This window comes from Tachysurus fulvidraco, chromosome 6 (genome assembly GCF_022655615.1).
Source record: "Tachysurus fulvidraco isolate hzauxx_2018 chromosome 6, HZAU_PFXX_2.0, whole genome shotgun sequence".
In the NCBI taxonomy this organism is placed as follows: domain Eukaryota; kingdom Metazoa; phylum Chordata; class Actinopteri; order Siluriformes; family Bagridae; genus Tachysurus; species Tachysurus fulvidraco.
This window is the reverse complement of record NC_062523.1, coordinates 28,052,851-28,065,827: the sequence shown is the minus strand read 5'-3', so window position 1 is coordinate 28,065,827 and position 12,977 is coordinate 28,052,851. Positions and strand designations below refer to the sequence as shown.

At 36.8% G+C, this 12,977-nt stretch overlaps 1 long non-coding RNA gene across 4 annotated transcripts in view; it reads right to left on the bottom strand.

Moving 5' to 3' along the window:
• The window catches only part of LOC113646241, a 51,144-nt gene extending 38,402 nt beyond the window's left edge, over positions 1-12,742 (bottom strand). For all 4 annotated transcript variants that reach the window (XR_007140739.1, XR_007140740.1, XR_003441389.2 and 1 more), the window contains exon 1: positions 12,636-12,742. This is a non-coding gene — a long non-coding RNA (uncharacterized LOC113646241). The remainder of the gene's footprint in view (positions 1-12,635) is intronic.
• Positions 12,743-12,977: the final 235 nt, after the last annotated feature.

The window sequence follows — 12,977 nt, the reverse complement described above, 5'->3', positions numbered from 1 at the left end:
TCATTACACGCTGCAGCCCATTCAGTACCCACTGTGTTTGATTCAGTGTCTTTTTCTATTTGATTCAGTACCTACTGAATTTGATCCAGTGCCTGTTTCAATTCAGTACCCACCGCCTTCGATTCAGTACCCACCGCCTTCGATTCAGTAACTACTGCATTTGATTTAGCACATATTGCATTCCATTCATTAACTACTGATTTTCATTCAGTGCCTTCTCTATTTGATTCAGTACCTACTTCGTTCGATTCGGTGCCTACTGCCATTGTTTCAGTACACACTGCAGCCCATTCAGTACCCACTGTGTTTGATTCGGTGTCTTTTCTATTCGATTCAGTACCTACTGAATTTGATCCAGTTCCTGTTTCATTCAATTCAGTACACATTCCCTTTGATTCAGTGACTTCTCTACTCAATTCAGTACCTACTGCCGTCGATTCATTGCCTATTTCATTCAGCTTAGAACCTACTGCCTTTGAATCAGTACCTACTGCATACTTACTGACCTTCCCTGTTTTTTTGTGTGCGAGTATGTGAGTGTCTGTTTAAACAACAAGTTAATAATTTACTTCGGTGTTGTTGTACAGCTTAACCACACAGTTTTAAGGGAACAACGTTTATACCCTAGAGCACTTACAGTATAGTTCAAAGGAGCCGACACACTGCATTTCACAATTTTGGATACGTACAACTCTTAGTGGATATTGTTGGATACTTTGCAGCATTACCACTGCATTATATGACAGCACAGTGTCCGGTGGCTTCACACTGCAGAATCTCGGCGAATGGAAGCAGGACATAATGGAATGGCGAATGGAAGCTGGGTATTTCTCATCTAATGTTTAATAAATACTGAGAATTTGAACTCCTAAAAGTAGGGACATTCAGAGGAACATACAAAAGACATTAAACCCAAGCTCGGGATCAAATGTAGAACCCTTGACCCGTGACAGAATTATCCTCTGCATCATTGTGTGCAATCTAAACAAGCATATACTTACACTCAATGTTCATATGCATGAAAAATATTTGGAAGTCTTTACTGGTTTAAAAGCAAAATTTTTAAGATATATGATATGAACTGTTAAAATATTTACTATTCAAATTTGACACTATTCAAATTACAACCTCCCTATTTAAATGTGTGAATGTGATATTGACCCTGTTCACTGCTTTGAACAAAAGCTTAGATTTTTCTCGTGCAATCTCTTTTATTCCTGCGTGTGATCAGATGACATTCGGATGGATTTGATCTAAAACGGATCACAAGCTTTCACAGAAACGCGTGGAGTCTGTGTCAGCTCGAATGTCTTTAAAGCGAAAAGGGGAGGAACCGAATAATAATTGACTCGGAAATTCATGTAAATATTTCAAAAATTCTATTTTCCAATCAGTTTGCTGTCAATAATATAATTTGTATTAAAAATGGTTGCATTAAAAGGTGGGGTGCATGATGTTTGAAAAATGAGAAAAAAAAGAAAACAGAGTCGGGCCGGCTAACAAAACAAACGTGTAGCCAATGAGCAGAAAGGTGCGTGTCTTGTCAATATGCGGCGGAGAGAGTGTTCAGTGCGCATGTCTGACATTAGCAGAAAGAGATTGAAACATTGACATGGCGGATCCCTGCCGTTACCTCTGCCTCGGGTTCTAGGTGTTGAACATCGTCGTCTTCCGCGTGAAACAGAGCTAAAGCTTTCACGATACAACACACAGTACTACAAAAACACATTTGTATTACCATAGTATTACTCATTGTGTTCATTTACTGATAAAAATATCCCCTCGGCCAGCTGCCCCAGCAGGTTCCGCCATAATAGTGGGTTATGCCTGGGTTACGTACATATGAGTGGGGCGGAGCTACCAATACAGGGGTGACACCCATTTGTGATTTCAAATGTCAACATTGGCTTTCAAACATCATGCACCCCACCTTTAAATTAACAAAGAATACAAAACTTAAGCATTTTCACTACGTGTTCTATAATGATCATTTGATAATTTTTTTTTTGCTGGTGAGCATTGAGTAAAATTCTACAAGCATGTAGTAACTACATTGGATCGCAGTCTCTAGTTTAATTTGACACTTAACACAAAATCACGAACGGCCTGAAACTACCACATGCAGAACAGAAGAAAGACGTTGTGGTTTTTCCCAAAGATTGATTGATGTATTCATGAAACTAGAACTGACTATTGTACTACTGCAAATTTCTACATGTTTAATTCATATATGTTTCATTATCTGGAATATATTATTCATCCATGTGCTTTCGAAGTAATTAATTATCGCTTTTGGGTTTTCATTTCAAAAATCAATAAAAGGAAAAAATAAGTTTGCTCAACATTACGGAATATAAGTAAAACACTAATAAAATATAATATATAAAAATACGGAGGCTTTTACGGTGTCCATTATGCACTACTCTCGTTTTCTTTACTTCGCATCATGTAGAAATGTTTTTTGTTAGTTTTATTCAGTCACACTTCATAACTTATCTGATCAAGCTGTTCTTGGTCTGGTTCTAATCAAATTCTCTCGCAGTATCACACAAACTACATTGCTGTTCTAATGAATCTCAGCACAGATGGGATTCTGTAACCACACCTAAAAAGCACCAGTGCTGTTGTATTAAACATCAGCACTCTCAGAACGCCGCTTGACCAATCAAATCAGTAGACCGGAACTAACTGTTGTATAATTGCAGTGAGAAAGTGCTTCAACCCTGAATGGACACGACTACAGGAAGTGAACCGAATGTGTCAGATATTTTGGGTTGGGGGTAACATTTAACAATGCGAGCTGTTCCACTGAGCCAAAGGACAGAGTTGACGTGATGTAAAAATGCCATGTGCTTCTCTGAGCGCTCACTCATACTGTGTGTGTATTATAAATAAAACACACGAAAATCCAGCAAATTCAATCCCTATAAAAATTTATTTCAACAAAAACATTGTGCTCTGACTGATTAAATTGCCCACAGCATTGTTAAAGCAAAACTCCTCCCTTTCCCTTATTTAACTCCTCCCTCTTACTCTGTTATTTAAATTCCTCCACAAATTTAATCAACGATTTGTCCTTTTCTAAAACATGCCATTCATAAACATGTCATTTCAAAACACCTTGCAGCGTTATCTACAGTAAGCTTAAAATCCAATAAGTAATGGCACCCATTTCACCTAAGGCATTGTACACAGCCCTTTTTTTTTGTTTGTTTGTTTGTTTTGTCACTTCTTTCCTCACTAACATAAGGTACTGTATAAAAGCATTTGACTTTAAAACGCATGTTTTTCTAATTACTTATTTACCAACATGTAGTGAAATGAGCCAAGCCTGTCATGGTTATGCTGGATCGGTCCTTGAACAATATTAGCCATCAGTAGCTTCATATTACCTTGTCAAATGTTTTACTGCTGTTTCTTGATTCACCTTGATTTAAGTTCAGTACTAATTTAGTTCAGGTTTAATTTTACACTTATACAACCTTTTGGCAGACGGCCTTATTCAGAGTGACGTAAAAAATGCTTTGAAATCTCTATCAGTGAATACGTTAACGCTGGTTCACCGGGTTGTTCAGTTGTTTTAATTATGTACAAAAAAAACCCAGATAGAAAGATATACAGTAAGTCTTCACATGTCTTTTGAAGATAGTCATTGACTCAACTGTGTGGAAATCTAGGGAAAGAAAAATTTGACAAACAGTTTGGAGAATAAAGAAGAGAAAGAAATTGAAGATAAAGAGCTAAATGACAAACCCTGCCCACAATTCACACCTTAATGGAGACCGAAACTACTCTTTAAAGCTTAAACCAACACTATAGGAGCAACAATGCTATGCAATAAAACAAAATCAATATAAACAGAACTCTAGAACAAACTGAGTTAAGCAGATAGTACACAAAACTCAGAATCGTATCTTACCATAAGAGAAAAAATTTAAGATAAAAGGCTAAAGCACACAAAGAGCTAAAACACACAGTGCAGCTCTTTGTCCAGCTCGTTACTTCTGAGAATCCTTAAGAAAAAAAAAAGTGAATGAATAAGCATTGGATCTGACTCTGATTTGGACTCAATGGGTGTGAAAGCACCTGAAATAAAAATGGTAAATGATGAAAATTCTCCATGTTCAGAAGTGTGCTACGGTGCCGCATTCAGAATATTAAAATCACCTGCCTGTACTGTAGCTGGGCTGCTGAAGACTTCTGGAGTGTTGTCTTAAAGGAAGAAACCTTTCACACCGCAGCCTTCAATCCTCGGGCCCAAAATAAATCAGCAGCTTGAAAACAGGGACCGATAACACCGCATTTGCCTTCCAGTCCTCGCGAGGAGGCAGATATTCAAATTAACATCCGCTGGTCGCCAAATATATTAAAATTCATAGTCTTGAATAGTCCTAGTCATGATGAGCTCATTAATTTGCTGTCTTCACAAACTGGGTGCAGTTTAACATTCTGGAAATTACCCAAAGTAATTGGCTGGCAGCCTTTAAAACTGCACTTTGATGGCATCCTTCCGTTGAAAGTTCTCCCACAAAAAATTCAATCACTGGGAATATAGACACTCGAGCGCTATGTGGAGAGGGTTGTCTAGCATGTAAAAGAGTCCCTCCGTAATTATTGTCTTAATAAAAAAATAAATAGGATTTACAGTACAAAATGATATGGATTATATATTATATATATATTATAAATAAATATAAATAAATAAATCTGCTCAGTGACAATGTCCATTATTAAAAGTTAAACTAAATTATACAAATCAAACTAAATTAAAATGAAACTGAACTGCTTCACTACATGCATTGTAAACACCTTCTCTTGTTGACCTCCGAAACAGCGAAACAATGACCACCGTGGACAGAAAACCTGATCTGTACTAAACATTTCAAAACATAGCTGTTTGTTTCTCTTACTCTGTGTTTAAGATGTAGCAGAAACCTATCATGAAACCCGAGTAACGAATAATCACGCATGAAAAATCAGGATGTCTTTCCATCAGCCCTGGAGGACCCCTCAGGCAATTTGCAGACTGACAGAATCAGATTTTTTATTTTATTTTTTCTTAAAAAAAATAGCTGAGAGTCAATCAAAAACATGATGCAGTTACCTGCTAAAATCCCCGACATAAAAAGTGCATAAACATTCGCTTAGAATTGTTGTAGTTTAGCATCTAGAATAAAATACAATACTGTAGAAACTTCCTGGTAATGTACTGTACTGACTTGTTTTTCTGGGGTTTTTTTTTTACTTCACCAAGTTGCCATGTCTTGACCTTGTGAATTTGTTCTTTAGTTTACGGTTGTAGATTTAACTTTTTACAAACCTGTTTGCTCGGGTTGGCTGCGTTTCATTGAAAGTGCTCATGCAGAGTTACTGTTATTATCCTACATCATAAACCCAGCCTCTAAATTTGTGCTTGTCAAAATTATAATGCTTATCATTGTTTATTTATCAAGTCGAAGATAAGTTTATGAGTCAGGGTTGGGTTTATTTTCCCAATTTTATTTTTGGCTGTTATCTTGCTTTATTTTTGAGCGAATGAATGAACATGCTTAGCACTTAGCACTACAACACAGTGTTTAAGACATGAGGAAATGAATAAACAACAAAAGGATTAGAAGTAAACCGGACTTAAATGTCTGATAACTTTATCACATTGTTAGTATTTAGAAAGTCAGCACCAGTCCTAGCTTTTGAGATTAAGAACGTAATTATCTACTGCGAGTCCACAACTAAATAGCTGTCTAAATAACTGCAAATCATTATTTCAGTTTGTAACTTTCCATAACGTTTTCTTAAAGAACTCTATAAAGGCCATAGCTGCCATTTTGTCCGTTTGAATTTGACGCACTACACCTGAAAACATTCAAGACCTTGAATCTTCGCTTGATAAATCGTAAATAGATCGTACATGTACCATCTGAATTCTAACATGGGAAACAGGACACACAGAATAATAATTACAATACGAGTTTCAGGAAATATAGAAGATCCTGGTGGCCCAGCAGTCCATCTCAGTGGGAACCAAACCAGTCACTAAGGGGTTAACCCTCAATGTTAATCACAAACATGGTTAAAACAGGTGGGTTGTCAGGAAGGGGATGCACTAATTTCCAGGGATTTCAGAACAGAGTAACATATTGCGTCATCAAGTAGGCATGGCCTATTTGATAATCTAACCCTAGTTTTTGGTTGTTTATTTGTTTTCAAAAATAGCTTAACTGTAAGATAATAAAAGCATAATAAATATAAAAATAAACCTGTTTTGTCCTTCATTATCAATCATAGGTAATCTCTTTTTTTTTTTTTTTTGAAAGAGGGCATTTTTCCAGACCTCCAGAAACACACCTACTTTATGTCGTGCTTACAAAACCCTTGGAATTTATTGAATGCAGTCAGGAAGAACATCTGATATGAAACCTGTGCCAAATCAAAATACTTGAATCGGATGATCCACTGTGAATCTGATTCCCCTGGTCAGGGAAAAGCCTAAGGCCAACAACATTCAGTAAATAAAGGGGGTATTTGGTTGAGGGTTCGTTCTCAGTGCTTTAACGGTTCTGTCGAATTCCTACCCCAATCTAAAAGATGTGTCGATTGTGATCTCTAAATTATCTGTAGTGTATGAATGCGTATGTATCCAAGAGCAAAGAAATATACTTAGTAAGGCCCTTAAACCTCAAATGAATTCAAAACCTTCTGATTGGTGGACCAACACCTTAACCACTAGGCTACCACATCCCCACATGTGTTCAATGGTATGAATTGGAATCCCGTGCTCCATTTTCTGTGTATAATATCCAGTCTACTAGCTCACAAAAAAACTGGTTGTATCAAGAGCTATTCAGACGGTCCTTAGTCTATGATTTTCTGACACGCAGGAAGTTAAGCCTAGATATCCCCAGCACAGGAACGCGCAGAAGATGGTAACTGAGCTATTTTCCTAAATCCACTTGATTGGAGGCACTAAGAGCTATTACGTGGTGTCTCTCTGGAGAAACGTGTCATTGTGAGTGATGTGCATGGATTACTCCAGCAATATGTGCCTATAAGTGTAGCCAAGAGTTAAGCGCAGCTAACAACGCCGATTTCTTAAAAGCTCCAGTGCGAAGGATTTGTTTTCCAAGTTATTACAAAAGGGAGGAAAAAAAAATACTCTGTAGCAGAATGTTCTTGATCTGTTCTCAGTCATCTGACAGTCATGTTATAGTAGAATACAGTTAGAGCTGCTGAAGAGCTTTTTTTTTCTTTAATACTCGAAATAGGAGGAACTTTGTACTCATACACCATCTCATATACATCAGACATCACTGGGGGACATAGAAGCCTAGAGGCTACGGTGTTGAACTACCAATGTCAGGAGCTTGGACAGTTCCTTGCACGGCCACCAGAGGGGGTGGGGGGAGGGGGATGGTGGCAGGTGTTTTACACACTGTGCCAAACCCCTGTTGTGTGCGAGCCATGAAGTTGGATGTTGTTATATCCAGGTTTCATGTCATAGTCGTGTTTTTGTTGTTAATAAAGCGTTGAACACACTGAATCCTGCAGTCGTGTGTGTCGCTGATTTGATTGGTAACAATTAAATAAGTTGAATGAATGAACGAATGAATGAATTCATTAACAAAACAAATAAACGATCTAATAACTATTTTCTTGCCAAAGTTCCATTGAAAAGTTGCTGTTAAAAGAAGCGGAATTATCGAAAGACTCCAAAATAATAAAAAGAAACATTGAACTGTCACAATTGGGATGCTAGAAAAATATACATGTACAACACACACTTTCACTCTCACACAAACACACACACGCCAGTCTGTGTTCAAAGGGGCTTTGTTGTTCCTGAGATCTCTCATGTCTCCTGTGTTTGACAAAACCAAATTAAGATTATGACAGCACTGCCATCATGTCCTAATTTGAAAACCTACATAAAAGCAACCACAATAAGAGTGGCATTTGTTTTTATTGCTTGTTTTTCACCGACATCAGAAGATGACTGAAATGTCTGATTTTTTTTTTTCCCAAGCCAAGCTTACAGATCCTAAACTTCAATGTATTAGACTATTAAAAAATAGAAGAGTGCAGTTCTTCTTACATTCCTACTGGGAATCTGGTTATTTATGAAACTCTCCATAACCTCCATAGCTCTGATTTGGAAAAGTGACAACAGGCTGCAGTTTCATAAGCCGTATACCTGACTACTTCTCTTAGGGAGCAGACCGAGAGCATGAATCTAAGTCTGGCCTTATTTACAGTTTATTTCACATGGTGAAGAAGAGAAAATAAAATGGGACATAATTCCCAAAAAAAGGTCAAAATGTAATAAAAAGTGACAAAATTCCAAAAGTCAACAATTCCCAAATGAAAATATATCAAGAAGAATTTTGACATTTTCAAATATAGCTTAGCAACATCACAGGACACGCAGGTACGTTTTGATGTATCTTACATATACCTTTAAAGCAGGGCAAGTTTTTATTTATTTATTTATTTTTATTTAAATTCATGATGATGATGTGTGTATAAGACAAAGTTGCCATACTGTACTTTGCAATTCCCCATAAATTTCATCTTATCAGCTCAATACAATCATCTCAACTACCAGTTCCTTCCTCATTCACAGGGCGACATCCAACCAAGATGGCTGCTCCTACTGTGTATGGCGTAAAGCTCCATTTCTCTAATTTTCTAATGATTGTATTTATAGTAATACTGTCAGAAACTGATGCCTCCACGTGGGACAAAATCATACCCCAAATGCAGGGATAGCACACACAGGGGTTTTATTGGTAAAATACCAAAACCAAGAGACACTAGGGAAAACAAAATTAGAAAAACTATACACAGGGAAATGACAAAAAAAAAAAAAAAGAAAAAGAATAAACAGAATACTAAGTAAACAAACGACAAAGACTCAACAAAACACACACACGGGACATTAGGTATAAATAGCTAAGGTAATTAGCATACATAAGGAACAGGCGTGCAGAGGCGGGGAACGGGATAAGGATTGGGCAGGGCAAATACACGAGAACACAAAACAAACAGAAGCACATTGCACAAGATATAAACAAACCCTGTCAGAACGCCCCCTGTTGTTCCGACTGAAAATTGCCCAAGCCATCATGAATAGTATTAGCATTGGGTCTACAGCCCAGTCAATATTACAATTAAATCTATAAACATTGACCATACTAATCACTGTTTAGTGATAATCGCTAACATTAGAGTGATCACTAAGCTAGCTCGAAGTTAAACGCTATTGTCCTCTGTTGTTGCTGGCTTTTATGAGCTTTATTTTTTCTAAAAGAGCAAAAAAAAAAAAAAAAAAAAAAAAAGACTTTGGGGAAAAAACATTACATGCAGATATCACATGCTAATCCAAGCTGGTGTGAGTGCTGTTTGCTAGCTTAGCTTCTTGATAAACTTTTGTACTTTAGAATAATAGGTTGTTATATACTGTATATGCTGTTAGCTTAAAAATAAAGAAAGACTCAGTTCCAAAATATAATTAGTTGAAAAACTATAAACACTAGCATTAGCAAGCTTTTTTAGATAGTTTAAGGTAACTACTTTTTGGATAAATTCAAGACGTATACAATTACAAGCTTTCTGCCTCTGAGGCACAACTGCTTTCCGAAATATATTGACCATGGATTTCACACGAGTGTATTTGAGATACAGAGACTTTTCCTGAGGATTGGAACCTGTTGTACTTTTCAACTTTTTTCTATGAAAATCTAACAAAAGCTGTTCATCCGGAGTTTCTTTTTTGCTCACCACGAATGTTCAGACTGGTTGTTTCAGTTACTGTAGCTTTCCTGTTAGCTCAGTGCAGTCCGGCCATTCAGTTCCCACCCTCAAAACCGCTGCCCACTGTTGTGTTGTGTAATCAGCCATTGTTTAAACACTTCTGTCTGACAGCAAGAGGATGGTCAATCACCGAGATTACATTTTATCATTCATTATGCAGGTGTTTCTATAAAGTGGTGGCTAAGAGTATAGATAGAAATTATGTTAATTTTCTCCTTATCACCACCGTTATGTAATTTGCCATTATTATTATTTCAGTATCATATGCTATGACGGATAGTGTTGCTTTATACATTGTACATACATTGCCTATACTTTTTTTCTTATAATATAGTGTTCTAATTGGTCCATTTAAACACACACACACACACACACACACACACACACACACACACACACACACACACACCCACCCTAGGAGGATGGAATTGCAGTGACTGGCCAAATTAAAGTCTCTTTGCTTGCTCAAAGACAAAAATCCCCATGCCACTCCACCACATAGGCTCTGACACTTCACAAGCAATAAATGCATCCCTCATCACCATATACCACTTTTTCACCGAACTGACCTTCCGAAGCTCTCGCACTTCCAGTCATAAGTGGATCCTCCATGGCTAAGCACTTAACCATGAGTGGAATATTAATATCACCTTGTTCAGGTTCTGTAACAGGTATTCTCGGCCCTCAGGGTCTGCCGTCAGATATGATTCACAAACTTTTGTCCGGTCATTGGTTGGAGCCGAGTCTCTGGGGGGTTATTCCGTGTTGTCCTTCCAATGCTAATAAACTCAAGGATCAACATAAAGGAATTATGTGATTAAGCTAATTGCAGTCATTTCCACTGTTGTATTATGGGACCTGTGCTTTGTTATAATAGAATGATGTTAGGAGTTGGACAAATCCCCCAGATGATGATTCATGACATAATTGACTAATTGGGGCTAAAAGCACAGGCTTTTTGAATGGGAGAATGATTTTAATGCCCAGCACAAAAGAGGGTCTACATATTAATAATTAGGGAACATAAAAGCATTAATGTGAACAGTGCCACATCCATATCTTTTTTCTACTCCACGTCTTTAAGAAGTTAGCAACATCAGACAATCAGTAACGTAGCGGCGTTTATCAGACATGCAAGCCTGGCATATCACTTCCTGATAATGCAGATACATGTATTACATGAAATTGTCAAATAACAACTAATAAATGGTCCTTTTTGCTCACAGAGCTAAAGATGACTTTTTTTTTATAATTAAAGCTGCTCTAAGTAAAGTTAGCATGGAGTTAGTTGTCGTGAATGTTGGCTCAGTAATATTTATGGATGTTAATGTCTTGAGCAAATGCTTTAGGTTAATAAAGTAATACAGTGCAAGGCTAATAAGTGTTTTTGTTTTAGATTCTTAGATAAAATGTGACATTTTTAGTCAAATTTCACTTAAAATATGCAACATTTTTGGAAATCGAATTAAACGGAGTTTAAAGATATGCTTTGAAAGAAGCTTCATTTATATCAATTAAGAACATTTTATAAACCCTTAAATAGAAAGATTTTGAATTTCTGTTCTCTGTATTTAATTGAGAGTATACATCACTAATTCTAACGCAATCATATGCTTCAAAACTTTCTTCTGTTCTTCTGCAGGCTAATTGTTTACATCCTGTTGTTTTAAAGCCATGTACCTTCACTGATTTCATGTACATCTAAACATTACCATATATGGCCACTTCCTCATAGAGAAGCTTTTTGATTGGTTAACACAGCTAGACCATGTTGAAATGCCTAGAAACTTTTACTCTAATAGCCAGAAAACTTTGATCACTAACATTTATATTATTAAAATTTGAAGTATTATTAACTATATAATATCAAATATTGTAGAGCAAAAATAGATCAGATAAATAAGTAACTTCTGGACATTTCTGTTGACATCTTCAGCCATATTTAACCTGCAGCTGTAGCTGCCATCGTTCATAACGAGTGGCCTATATAAATTCATGAACTACTTACTTGAGGTATCAAAGGTTAAACGTCCCTTTGAGGTAAAATGCCGCAGGGTTTTATCCACCACGCCATTAGATGTATAACATTTTATCTACTTTTTTATATTACATTTTATTATAGAAATTCAGAACCAAATAGTTGCCAGTGGAGTCGAGCAGTTGTCGGGTAACAACCTACTCACAACCACTTTCCAGTAAATTCACCCCATCGTATTATAACCACTCAAACGCTGATCAAACTTAAACCAAAGTTACATACATCTCTGAATTTAGGGTGGTTTCACATAAATGATGATCAAGACCACTAAGTAAAATACAGTAAGGAAGACAGAAAAGTTTCTTTGCTTAATATTATTTATAGGAACTCTCATATACCTTAAAACACTCATTAAATATAATAAACACAGTGTTACTCAGCTTTACAATCCTACACAAATCTTTGAGCACTATATTTTGAAGGCATTCAGTCTTATCTGGGTAGATGTCCAGTTTTAAGAAGACCAGAGACGCTGATGACAAAAGCAAACCATGTTCTTGCAAAGCAGTTGTGTTTATCCGTGTCGAGTTGAATCATCTCTGTGTACTTAAAGCACGTCCATCGACATGAATAAGGTAGCTACATTCTTCTAACGCCAATAAAAGTAAGCCATCACAATTTCAATCCGTAGTCCGTATTATGCTTTACGCGTGAAAGGGGATGGACGCAAAAGGCCCTTCTATGAATACAAAATAAACTCAATTGCAAGTTTGCATTCATTAACAGTACACAACAAACAATGGCAGAAATAGAACATTCTGTCATATCAAATCACAGTAGAAATACTCACAATGGCAATAGAAACAAACGTTTCCCATCAAGATGCCTTTCAAAGAAGCCAAGTACAAACACTGGTAAACCACAAACTCTAGTGGAAACCATACATTTTTCTTCAACTAGCCTACTACCTTATATACTCTCCACACTCAAGGTTGCCCCCTATAGGTAAGGAATGGAACTATCTCTAGTAGCAGGCTAGACCTGTTACATTATTGCCCATGCACCCCTGTAAACTGAAACACACATTTACACATAGGACAAGTGATAATGAGCCTCATTTGTCTGTCAGTAGCGGTTACCACCATATGTTTCTGTTTTTCAACCTCCAGAAAATGTGGACGAATGTGGTTTT